The following is a 12567-nucleotide window of genomic DNA, read 5'->3' as shown; positions in this document are numbered from 1 at the left end:
GTAAGTGTACAAGTCATTCAAACATATAGAAATCATGTGCTATGAGTACGGGGGAATGTCAAGCGGATGTTAATGGAGGTTCGGCATTCTAGTAATTCATCCCGGAAGACCAAGTATTTTTGAAGTTCACTGGTTTGTCTTTGAGGACAGCTGTGATGCTTTCCATTGTGTAGGTTGACCAACCTTTGTTGATAGTGGCTGAGAGCGAGGGGGGAAAAGTATTTTTCCAGAGAGCAGCAATTAAACATTTAGCTGCATTTAAAATGTGATTGATGAGTTTTTGTGTGGGCTGGGTAGTGTCTAGGAGCCGTCTGGGAAGAAGGGAGTATAGAGGGGAATCAGGCCTTTTAACCTGTGTAATAGATTCAATAAGGTTATGAATTTGCCGGAAGTGGTATTGTAGTTTAGAGCAATTCCACCAAACGTGCAACAGGGTATCACGCAATCCGCTACCCCTCCAACATCAGTCATTGGAAGTAGGAAAGATAGTGTGGAGACGGGAGGGGACCAAATACCACCTGTAGTAAATCTTGTAGGAATTTTTTTTTATTTTAAATGAAATTGATGACTTAGCTATGTTAGCTCTAATCTTTGACCATTCCTTTGGAGTCAGAATCTTCTACAGTGTCCCGCACCCAAGCCAACTCATGTGGATCTTTGTCTGGCTGATTAAAGTTATTAATCAGTTGGTATAAAGTGGACATCAAACCTCTGGTAGTGAGAGGTATGCGGCATAAAGTTTCCAAGGTTGAGCATTGGTCCAATGGGAGAGGTGTTTTTAGGGATCAATAAAGGTGTCTAATTTGGAGACATTTTGTGGGGCAAGTCTAATCTTTTCTGCAAATCTGAAAATGTAGGGAAAACCCTCATTGGGGCTAGGTCCCAAACAAAAAGTAGGTTGTGAGAAGTGCAGTAATGAAACATTTTATGATCTAGGCCCGGATCAACATTTTTATTGTTCCAGAGTGGGACTAGAAGCGGGTATTCGGATCATAATTTATAGGACCTAGTCACTTGATCCCAAATAGAAACAGAGAAACATGCAGAGGGAGGTTGGGCTAGGCGTCTTGTCCTGTGTTGGGATGACTTCCAAAGCAAGGAATATGGGGAGTATAATTGTAATAGCTCTGATTCAATTTGAATCCATACTCTACGATGTGGAGGTGAGTGCCAGAGAATACACTATGACATATGTGTTGCTTGATAATACTTTATTATTTTTGGGAGGCCCAGGCCTCCAGCAGTTTGATGTTTAGAGAGAATTTGCATTCGCCCTGCCCATACAAATTTGGATAACATTTGTTGTAAGTGTTTAAGGATATGTAAGGGAACTTGTGTTGGAAGCGTTTGCCATAAGTAAAGTAAGCTGGGTAAAATATTCATTTTAACAGAGGCCAATTGCCTAATCCATGAGATGTGAAATTTATTCCATTGAGTTAGATCACCTCTGATTGTATTAATAAGTCTGGGAAAATTGGCCGAGTATAGGAGGGAATAACTCTCAGTTAAATAAATTTGCATATAATCTTTTTATGTTGCCATCGAAAATTATAATTGGTTTTAAGTGATTGGGTAATATGTTGTTGAGTATTAAGGTCTAATATTTCAGATTTGTCCGCATTTATTTTGTAATTCGAGAGAGAGCTATAAACTGAAATTTCTTTATAGAGGCTGGGTAGAGAAATGTGTGGCCTAGATAACGTAAGTATAATATCATCAGCATACAAAGCTATCTTGTGACCCCTTGAACTCGTGGAGATGTTTGTGATGTCCGGATTGTTTCTAATTCTGGCCGTTAAAGGTTCTATAATGCTGGCGAAAAGTAGGGGAGATAAAGGGCATCCGTGGCGTGTGCCATTATTTATATTGAAAGGAGAGGAAGTAAGATTGTATCTACCTCATTTTTATGAGTATACTTATACGTAATTTAACTGTGGTCCCTTCCCCTCTTTCTGTAGTAAATACTGATCAAAAATAATTTTTAAAATGATCTGCTATTACCTTGTCTCCCTCTTCAAGATTTTCACTCTTTGGGGTATATTCAATTGTTTGAATATCCCGCCGTTATACTATTACCGTTATTATGGGAATAGTAAGCTGGATTGAGCTGCGAGCTGAAATCCAGCGAGAAAACTACCGTAATAATGGTTTTTACGTGCACTATTACCGTAATAACAATAAGTATAATAGAACAGACCTTAAGGGCGCTTCACTAAAGTGTGCAGCCGTGTACCGACCCCAGAGCTTCCACCAAACACTCAAAAAATAAATACACAGTACACACAAATGGGTACGTACACTGGCGCTACCGTCTTAGACTCACAGGGAACTTCTGAAAAGAGGACTGTATCACCTCAATCCTCTCGTCATGCGAGGTACATAATACAAGAAAAAACAAAAAAGAAACAAAAGAAAAGACATGGCATAATAACGTAGGACACTTGATAAAGTCCACCACCACTATGGGGTATAAGATAATCCTCAAGAATAGGTGATGTCAATGCAAACTTCCAGTAAGCACCCGTGGTATATTCTTCAATTCACTCCCCCTTAGGGTATATGCTTACATAACAGAAGATCAATATGCGCCTGTAGGGTTGTGCTCTGCTCCCTTAACAGTGTTGCAGTGTGTGTTTTCTTTCACTCAACTCCAACATGTAGATATAAAGAGAAGAGAAAGCAAAGCAACCACAATAGTGCATTATCACAAAGCACATTTATTTTCCATAAAAACAATCTGAATGATTAGAGTCAATAGTATGGACCCGTACCAAGTGTAAAGCATAAAAGTGCATGCGTATAAATATACACTGCTGCAGCTCAGTTCCAATATAAACAGCACTGTCACCTGTACACACGATAACCGGGTCACCAGCCGCCAACGCGTTTCAACCCACAGTGGGTTGAAACGCGTTGGCGGCTGGTGACCCGGTTATCGTGTGTACAGGTGACAGTGCTGTTTATATTGGAACTGAGCTGCAGCAGTGTATATTTATACGCATGCACTTTTATGCTTTACACTTGGTACGGGTCCATACTATTGACTCTAATCATTCAGATTGTTTTTATGGAAAATAAATGTGCTTTGTGATAATGCACTATTGTGGTTGCTTTGCTTTCTCTTCTCTTTATATCTACATGTTGGAGTTGAGTGAAAGAAAACACACACTGCAACACTGTTAAGGGAGCAGAGCACAACCCTACAGGCGCATATTGATCTTCTGTTATGTAAGCATATACCCTAAGGGGGAGTGAATTGAAGAATATACCACGGGTGCTTACTGGAAGTTTGCATTGACATCACCTATTCTTGAGGATTATCTTATACCCCATAGTGGTGGTGGACTTTATCAAGTGTCCTACGTTATTATGCCATGTCTTTTCTTTTGTTTCTTTTTTGTTTTTTCTTGTATTATGTACCTCGCATGACGAGAGGATTGAGGTGATACAGTCCTCTTTTCAGAAGTTCCCTGTGAGTCTAAGACGGTAGCGCCAGTGTACGTACCCATTTGTGTGTACTGTGTATTACCGTAATAACGGTAATAGTGCGCGGAGTGCAAGATTTTCGCCGTTTCCGCCGACAATTGAATATGCCCCTTTGTTTTTAGTCTTCTTACGCCTCCTTTTTTTTTTCTCCTTTCACTTACCTTATTTACCTACTGTCTGGGCCATTTTCTCTTCAGCCTGTGCCTTTGTACATCTGTACCTTCTTAGCCTCCTTCTGCCTAACAAGATACACCAATTTGTCTTCATTATTCTGCTTATATTTCCTAAAGTCCATCTTTTTTTATTTCACAATACTTGCTTCTTTTGCAAACCACACTGGCTTCCTTTTCCCTGTGCTTTTCCTAACCCTTTTGATACAAAGGTCTGTTGCTTTTAATATTGCACTTTTTCATTTTTCCCACCTCTTCTGCACTCACCCCTTTCAAGTTTGTCCACTCTACCAAAGAGTCACTTACACATTTTCCCATCTCTATAAAGTCAGCCTTCCTACAATCTAACGCTTTTGTTTTTGTGTGATATGATTCGGTCTCTGTCTTTATACTAAACCATACTACTTGATAGTCACTGGATCCTAGGTTTTCACCTACATTTACATAAGATATTCTGTTACCATTTGTATTAAGTCTAATATTCCATCTTTGCGAGTGGGCTCCCTCACCATTTGTTTGAGGGATGCTCCCTGCAAGGTGTCGAAGTCAGCTTATCGGATAAAGTCATTTCAATTAAAGTCTAGCAAACTTGGTTGTCTTTGTCTGAAAAGATGCGTACGGTACGCATCGACGTACAAGGGCACGCTACGGCGTGAAAGGGCGTACGCATCCACTACACGTGGCAGCAACAGTAATTGGTCTTTTACCATACATTCGCACAAACACGCACACTTATAAAATAGTACACATTAATGGTAGTTGCAAGACATAGTCAGTTATGTCGAGATATAGTAGTATTTATATGTTATATCAGAGTTACATGCATATTAGTGAAATACACGGAACGGGTTGAAGGAATCACATCATGAGTGGTATCATAATGAACCTTGTTACATATCCTACTGTTTGGTTCACTCTGAAGGTAATCGCAGAGTGCATACACAAGTTATGAATAATAGGGAATTATGAACTACTTAAGACTAAGGAATCTTGGCGGGAAGAGCCGAGCATACCCCCTGCAGAGGTGACCCCCTCCTTTGGATTCCTTAGGATGAACCAGCCAATGATTGACAACCCCTTGGACATTCCTGAGACCTGGACCAATAGATGCAAGCTATACCATCTTCATTGTATTACTGTATTTGATTGTGTATATAAGCAGCAGCTTGTGATCCAGTGTGCAGACATCTTGTCCCCAGACTTCAGGATTGAATGACTGCACTGGATCCAGAGCGCCTGCGATAAGTAACGGCTGTATTTACTATTACTTCGCTTGAGCATATTATTCTATTTATTGCGAATACATCTTTGTGCGTTGGAAACACAAATCGAGGTTCGACAATCGTTATTAGTTAGCGACAATACGCACATAACAAAGGAGTTGAGAATTTCAGAATGTCCCTACTTCTAGTGGAACTTGCAAAAGACCCATTCCAGTTCACATCAGGTAGATTAAAGTCTCCCATGATTATTATCTGTCCTTTAATGCCATTTTAGTAATGTCCAGCAATAAGTTCCTGTCCAGTTCCACTTTCTGACCTGGTGGTCTATAGATCACCCCAATACAAAGAATAGCCTTCTCCCCTATTTCTATGGTCACCATAGGGCCTTAGTTTTTTCATCAATACTTTTTATTAAAGTGGTATTTATGCTTTTTTTCACATACATTGCTACCCCTCCTCCGATTCATCCCACTCTGTCCTTCCTAAATAAAGTATATCCCGGTATAGCTATGTTCCAGTCATGATTTTCATTGGACCATGACTCTGCAATAGCCACAATATCGGGATCATCGCTTGTAATTATTGCAATCTGGTATTTTATTTCCTAAGTTCTTAGCATTTGCACGCATAACTTTAAGAGTTCTGTTTGTTCATCTCCTAATTTTAGCTATATTCATCTATCTAGCTATGTCTATTTGGCTTTGATATGCAGTTTTCTGTTGCTGTGGATATGCTTCCTGTTCCATTAGCCTGTAGAAACGATACTTCTTGGTTGGGGAGCAGATTGCTTTATTCCTATTTAGTTCACGGCCCCCTCTGCTAGTTTACATAATTCCTAATGAAGCTTCCAAACTGCTCACTTAGTATTCTGGTTCCCCTTGAAGATGGGTGCAGGCCATCACTTTGTATAAGCCCCTATCTTCCCAGATGGCATGACTATCGTCATCATTATTTATATAGCGCCAGCAAATTCCATAACAATTTACAATTGGGAACAAACAGTAATAAAACAATACTGGGTAATACATACAGAGAGTTAAGAAGGCCCTGCTCACAAACTTACAATCTATTAATCTAAATCTATCCTCATTACACCACTTCCTTAGACACATATTGAAGTTTCTGATGCAATGAATTCTGTCTTCACCTCTGTGTACTGGCAACACTGCTGATAAGTTACAGTGGTTGCCAGTGTCGCACTGGGGCATGAAGGGCCCACAGGGGGAATACAATGGTAAAGGCCCACCAGAGGGGTGTGGCCAGCCACTAGAGAGGCGTAACCAAAACACTAGGGGGGGGTTTGGTAAGTCCACGAAGGACAGCTAGCACCATAGTGTAGTACATAAAGAATGCAATGTGTATATAAAGAGTACACAGTCTTGACCTACCCCTTAGATTGGGCAGAACAGTCACCAAAAATCGGGATTGTCCCACTAGAATCAGAACATTTGATAGACTATCCTGCTCTCTTCGATCTGTTCTTGTCACTTTCACCACCTGTGGCTGCTGGTTTCTTTAGTTGCCGCTTGTCTGTGTCCTGGAATGTTGGGGGCCCTATTTTGGAAAAAAAATGGGTACATTTAGAAAATTTCAACCAGCCCCAGCATTAAAATAATAGTATTCCCATTTAATAAACAGATCTATATCCCTCCAGCCAACCCCAACATTAAAATAATAGTATTCTCATTTAATAAATAAATCTATTTCCCTCCGTCCAACCAGCCCCAGCAATAAATTAATAGCATTTACATATAATAAATATACCTATTTCCTACAACCATCACTAAAATTAAATTATTCATATTCACATTTAATAAATAGACCTCACGTTCCTCAAACTCAGCCCCACATTCAATTAATAGCCCCCAGTCCACCATATCTTAAATTAATAGTCCCCACTATAAAATTAAATTGCCCCACCATCACCCCATAAACAAAATAGCACCCATTAATTAGCCACAACCTACCTCACACACTACATTCCCACAAGCCCCCTATGCCATCACACACACATACTACATTTCCACAAGCCCCCTGTGTAATCACACACACATACTACATTGCCACAAGCCCCCTGTGCCATCACACACACACACACACACACACACACATTACTGGGCCCCTTCACCACCATTCTGTGCCCCCTTATGATCACACTGCGCCCTCCATGCTACTTTTGCTCCCTTCTCCTGGCCCCCCTTCATCACACTGTGCCATGCTGCTTTTTCCCCCCCTCCCCTTCTCCTGGCACCCATTCATCACCCTGTGCCATGCTGCTTTTGCTCCCCCCTTCATCAAACTGTGCCATCCTGCTCCACCACACTGTGCCATCCTGCTCCCCTCTTCACTCTGTCATCCTGCTTCCCCCTTTCCACTCTGTGCCATCCTGCTTTCCCCCCTTTAATCACTCTGTCCCATGCTGCTGCTCCCCCCCTTTCAACACTGTGCCATGCTGCTTCCCCCCCTTCATCACTTTGTGCCATCCTGCTTTCCTCCCCCCACCATCACTCTGTGCCATCCTGCTTCCCCCCCCCCCGCCCTTTATCACTATGCACTATCCTGCTTTTCTCCCCATGCTTCCATTCCTTTTCTTACCTTCCTATTTGCTTATTTCTTCTCTTCTGTTTTCTTCTCTTCTTGTCTTCAGACTCCCTTCTTGCTTGCTCCTCTCTGCGCCGCTCCTCACTAAATGTCGGGCATGACATCATCACATCACGCCTGACATTCAATGCGAACAGAGCAGAGAAGAGGGAGGAGAGAGGAGGGGCGCCGCGATCACGTTTTTTTTTTTTAAGTAACCGCTCCCCCCACCAATGAAGAGGGGAGCCATCAGGTGTCGTGGCCCACCGGGGAATACCCTGCATCCCTGGCGGGCTAGTCCAACCCTGGTGGTTGCCACCTGCTTTAGCACAATCACTAACTTTCTAAATTCATCTTTTAAGGCTATGACTTCAGCATTAGCCAGTTCATTTGTCCCTAGATGGACAATGGCATCCACCTCCCCATCTTTTATTGCTGCCTTCACAATTTTTAACACGTGCTCTTTATCCTGTGGAGCTGTGGCTCCAGGTAAGCACTTTGTTTCCCTACGTCAGCAGCTTTTCCCAGATATATAGCTCCTATAATGGAATCCCCCAAGAGAAGGGCAGTCCTTTTCGGAGATTTGTCTGAGTCCCTATGGAAATCTCCCCCTTTCAGAGCTCCCAGTAGTCCAGGCAGAATGTATTCTGAGGGCTCTCTGAGGAGGTGGTGGCCTCAAGGACACAGACATCCTACATATATCACCATGCAGTTTAGCTATATCCTCCCCTATATAGAAAATTGTTTATAGATTGGACTGCAGCTTAGTTTCCAGAATGCCTCGCGCAAAAAAATGCAATACATCCACTGCACTAGACCATTGTATTAGATGTTAATGGTATAGATAATATATATGTACTTGTTTCTGTGTTCTAACTAGAGATGGGCGGGTCCAGTTCCCAGAGAACCGAATCCATCCGAATATCGCCTATCCGAGTACCGAGCCAAGTAGCTCAGTACTCTCCCGCCCGCTCTGAATCCAAATCGAGGCCTAACGTCATCGTGACGTCGTCGGATCTCGGGGCTCGGTTCTCGCGATACTTCAAGATTATAAATACACGCCTCCACAGCAATCCATCGCCATTTGACAGAGGGAGAGAGCAGGGTGTAGTCACAGGCTGATTAGAGCAGGGACAGAGAATACAATATTCTTATTCCAATTGAGCTATCAAAACTCGCTAGAGAAGAGAGGAGGATAGAGGAGTTTTTTTTTTTTCAATACTTGGCACTCCCCAGTGCTTTTGGGGTGTCCCCCATAATTGTGCATAAATATTTCTGGCTGTGAAAATTACTATCTGTCAGCAGTATCTACCAAATACTTTTTAGCACTCCCCAGTGTTTTTGGGGTGTCCCCCATAATTGTGCATAAATATTTCTGGCTGTGAAAATTACTATCTGTCAGCAGTATCTACCAAATAATTTGTAGCACTACAAGTGCTTTGGGCTCAGAATGGATTCAAAGCAGTCCACATATGAGCAGAATGAGCAACCAGGTTCTGTCACCAGTCCTGATGATAGTGTTCCCAGTACGTCATCTGGGAAAGGCGATGTCAAACTACACCATCTTTTGAAATCATCCCCAAAAAAATTTACGCTGTTGAAGCGAAAACAAAGTCTAACTGAGGAAAAGTTAAGTGCCGATAAAAAAAAAATTGCCAACATGCCATTCTACACATGCAGTGGCAAAGAGAGTATGAGGCCTTCACCTTTCTCTATTAGTGGCAGATCTAAAAAAGTTACCGAGCCTACAATTGGTGCACAACTACTGTTACGCGTCAAAGCCAAGCTGCAAGATAACAGTAAAGCATTAGAGGATAATGTTTGCTCTGATTCACAAATGACAACAATCCCTGTGGAGAGTCCATCCAACAGTGGGATGTCTAATCGTGAGCATTCTGCTGATGTGTGCTTTAATAGCCCAAGTATAGCCGGTGATACCCAAATTGAGGATGCCACTTTGGAATTAGAAGAGGATGAGGGGGAGATTTGTGTAGGCGACAAGGGCGCTAATGAGGATGTTGATGAGGACGAGGTTGTTTGTGTAAGTCCTGCACCAGTGGCAGCAGTTCTGGCACGTGACAAGAAAAAGGCCATTGTCATGCCTGGGCATAAAACAAAAAAATCCACTTCTTATGTGTGGAATTATTTCTACCCAAATCCAGACAACAATTGTATAGCCATTTGTAGTGTATGTCAAACCACAGTCAGTCGAGGGAGGGACCTTAACCATCTTGGAACCTTGTCTATGATACGCCATTTGACGAGAGTTCATGGCAAAGTGTTGGGAAAAGCTGAAAGTTCGTCCAAAAAAATTACAAGCACTCGATCATCAGCTAAGACCCTCCGGTCACCGACATCCCGACGGCTACAAAATACACCCACCACACCATCCTCATCAATATCCTCAGTAGCGCTCGGAGTTAGCCCGGCATCCCACTTATTAAGGCTGGATGACTCCTGCACTATTATTGATTCCTCTGAAGAAAGCGTTAGTCCCACTGCTGCTGCTGCTGTTGCTGCTGCTGGGGGTGAATCGTCAGCCCAGAGTCAGGTCAAGAAAATGAGCAGTCCTACATTTCAGCAATTAACTGTGAAACAATCATTTGCTAGGGGAAGCAAATATGACAGCAGTCACCCAGTCGCCAAGCGAATCACAGACGCCATGGCTGCAATGTTAGTGTTAGATCTGCGTCCAATCTCCACAATAAACGCAGCTGGTTTTTCACAGTTAATTGAGGTTTTGTGTCCGCGTTACAGAATTCCATCGCGACACCATTTCTCCCGTAAAACAATTCCACAACTATACCAAAAAGTGTGTAAAAATGTAGAGATTGCGCTGAAAAATGCCATTCTGCCCACTGTCCACTTAACCACAGATATGTGGACAAGTGGAAGTGGCCAAACCAAAGACTATATGACTGTAACAGCCCACTGGGTTGGTCATTCACCTTCACCAGCAGGAACAGCAGCAGCATGTACACCACTACGTAACATTGGTCACAGGCAGGCCACTCTTTGTATCACCGGCTTCACTAACAGGCATACAGCTGACAATTTGTTACGCAAACTAAGAGATGTGATTGATACATGGCTTATACCACTTGGACTCTCCCCAGGGTATGTCATTTCTGATAACACCAACAATATAGTGCGAGCATTACAGCTGGGTGATTTCCAACATATTCCCTGTTTTGCTCACACCATCAACTTGGTGGTGCAGAGCTTCCTACAAAATAACCGTGAGGTGCAGGAGATGCTTTCGGTGGCCCGTAAAATTTCAAGCTATTTCAGGCATTCAGCCACAGCATGTAGATTACAGCAGCTCCAAGAGCAGTTTAACTTGCCCTGCCACCAACTTAAGCAAGAGGTGGTAACTAGGTGGAATTCCACCCTGTACATGCTTTAGAGGATGGAGGAACAGCGCAAAGCCATCCAAGCATATTGCACAAGCCATGACATTGGGAAAGGAGGGGGGATGTATTTCACTCTTGCACAGTGGGGAATCCTTTCAGTGCTGTGCAAGGTGCTGAAACCATTTGAAGTTGTGACGTGTGAGGTGAGTGCAGACTCTGCTAGTTTGAGCCAAGTCATTCCTTTAATTAGACTATTGGAAAAGCAGCTTCAGAAACTGAAGGAGGAGCTGAAAGCAAGGATTTCAGCAAAGTATGTTGGCCTTGTCAATCAAGTACTTCATTCGCTTCACAATGATCCTCGAGTTATTAAGATCTTGAACTCGGATCAGTACGTTTTGGCCACTGTGCTTAATCCAAGGTTTAAGACCTAAATTGAGTCTTTACTTGTAAATGAGCGAGATGTGAACTGTTGCAAGGAGCTATTGCTCAGCAAGTTGGCTGCTGAACTGGGCCTCGGCTTAACTACGTGTCCTCCTTCACTTTCTCAAGCTGCTGCTGCTTGTAAAAAATTAAAATTTCCCCAAAAGAAAGAAGCAGGGAAGACGCAGGGGGCAGACCAGAACAATTTAACATCTGGGCTGGTTTGAAGGATTTTTCTAAAAAAATGTGTCACCTTGACCATAACTCCATCCAATACGAGTATAAACATGCAAAGGATGGTGGAGGATTATTTTCAAGAGGTAATTGATATGGAAATGTCAGACAGTCCCTTGCCTTACTGGGAGGAAAAGCAGGCCATTTGGAAACCCATGTACAAACTTGCTTTGCAATACCTAAGCTGCCCACCCTCCAGTGTGTACTCTGAACGAGTATTCATTACAGACGGGAACTTAGTCAGTGATCGCCGTAGAAGGTTACTTCCAAAAAATGTGGAGAAAATTATGTTTATAAAAATGAACTACATGTTCCACGAGGAAGGCATTCACCATCAAAGACATCCAAGCACTGACTGTTCTCTAATGGCGAATTCAAGCGGCGATGAATTGATAGTCTGTGATGATGACGTACACATTGATGAGGGTGAGTATGATGATCCAGGGGATGACGATAACATCTTTACCAAACTTTCTATTTAAGTCTAGGGTTCAATCTACCCCCAAAGAGGAAAGGGACTTGGGGCATTTCCATTTCACGTACCATCTTATAAGGTTGCTGTTTTGGCAATTTCTCATTATGGGTAGGGTGTCATACACAGACCGACCCCAAACTGCCTTTGTCCATTTCAAATAATATTGTACAGTCTATAACGGCTGATTTTTTTTTTGTATTTTCTACAACTGGAGGGGAGCCTATAGAGACAGAAACCAAACTGCCTTTGTCCATTTCTTTACATATTTAACTATAAGTGTAGGGTGTAATATACACCCAAAGACGATGGCTGCATTGCCAATATGCATAGATGGAGAGGAAGACAATCTGTTTTGTGTGTAGAATTAATGAAGGCCTACCTACCAGGAATTAAACTGTTTTTTTGATAATTTATTAGCTTTACAATTACATTACTTATCCAAGAAACAGGTGGAGCACTAAATTTGGTTATTTTAGGCCCAAAAACATTGATTTTCCAACAAAATAGCAAAACAAAACCAAACAAATCCAAAACCAAAACCAAACACGCAATGGCGGTTTTGCAAAACCAAAACCAAAACCAAAACACGACGGTAATCCAGATCCAAAACCGAATACAAAACCAGA

This window comes from Mixophyes fleayi, chromosome 6 (genome assembly GCF_038048845.1).
Source record: "Mixophyes fleayi isolate aMixFle1 chromosome 6, aMixFle1.hap1, whole genome shotgun sequence".
In the NCBI taxonomy this organism is placed as follows: Eukaryota; Metazoa; Chordata; class Amphibia; order Anura; family Limnodynastidae; genus Mixophyes; species Mixophyes fleayi.
Note: the sequence above shows the minus strand (reverse complement) of the source record.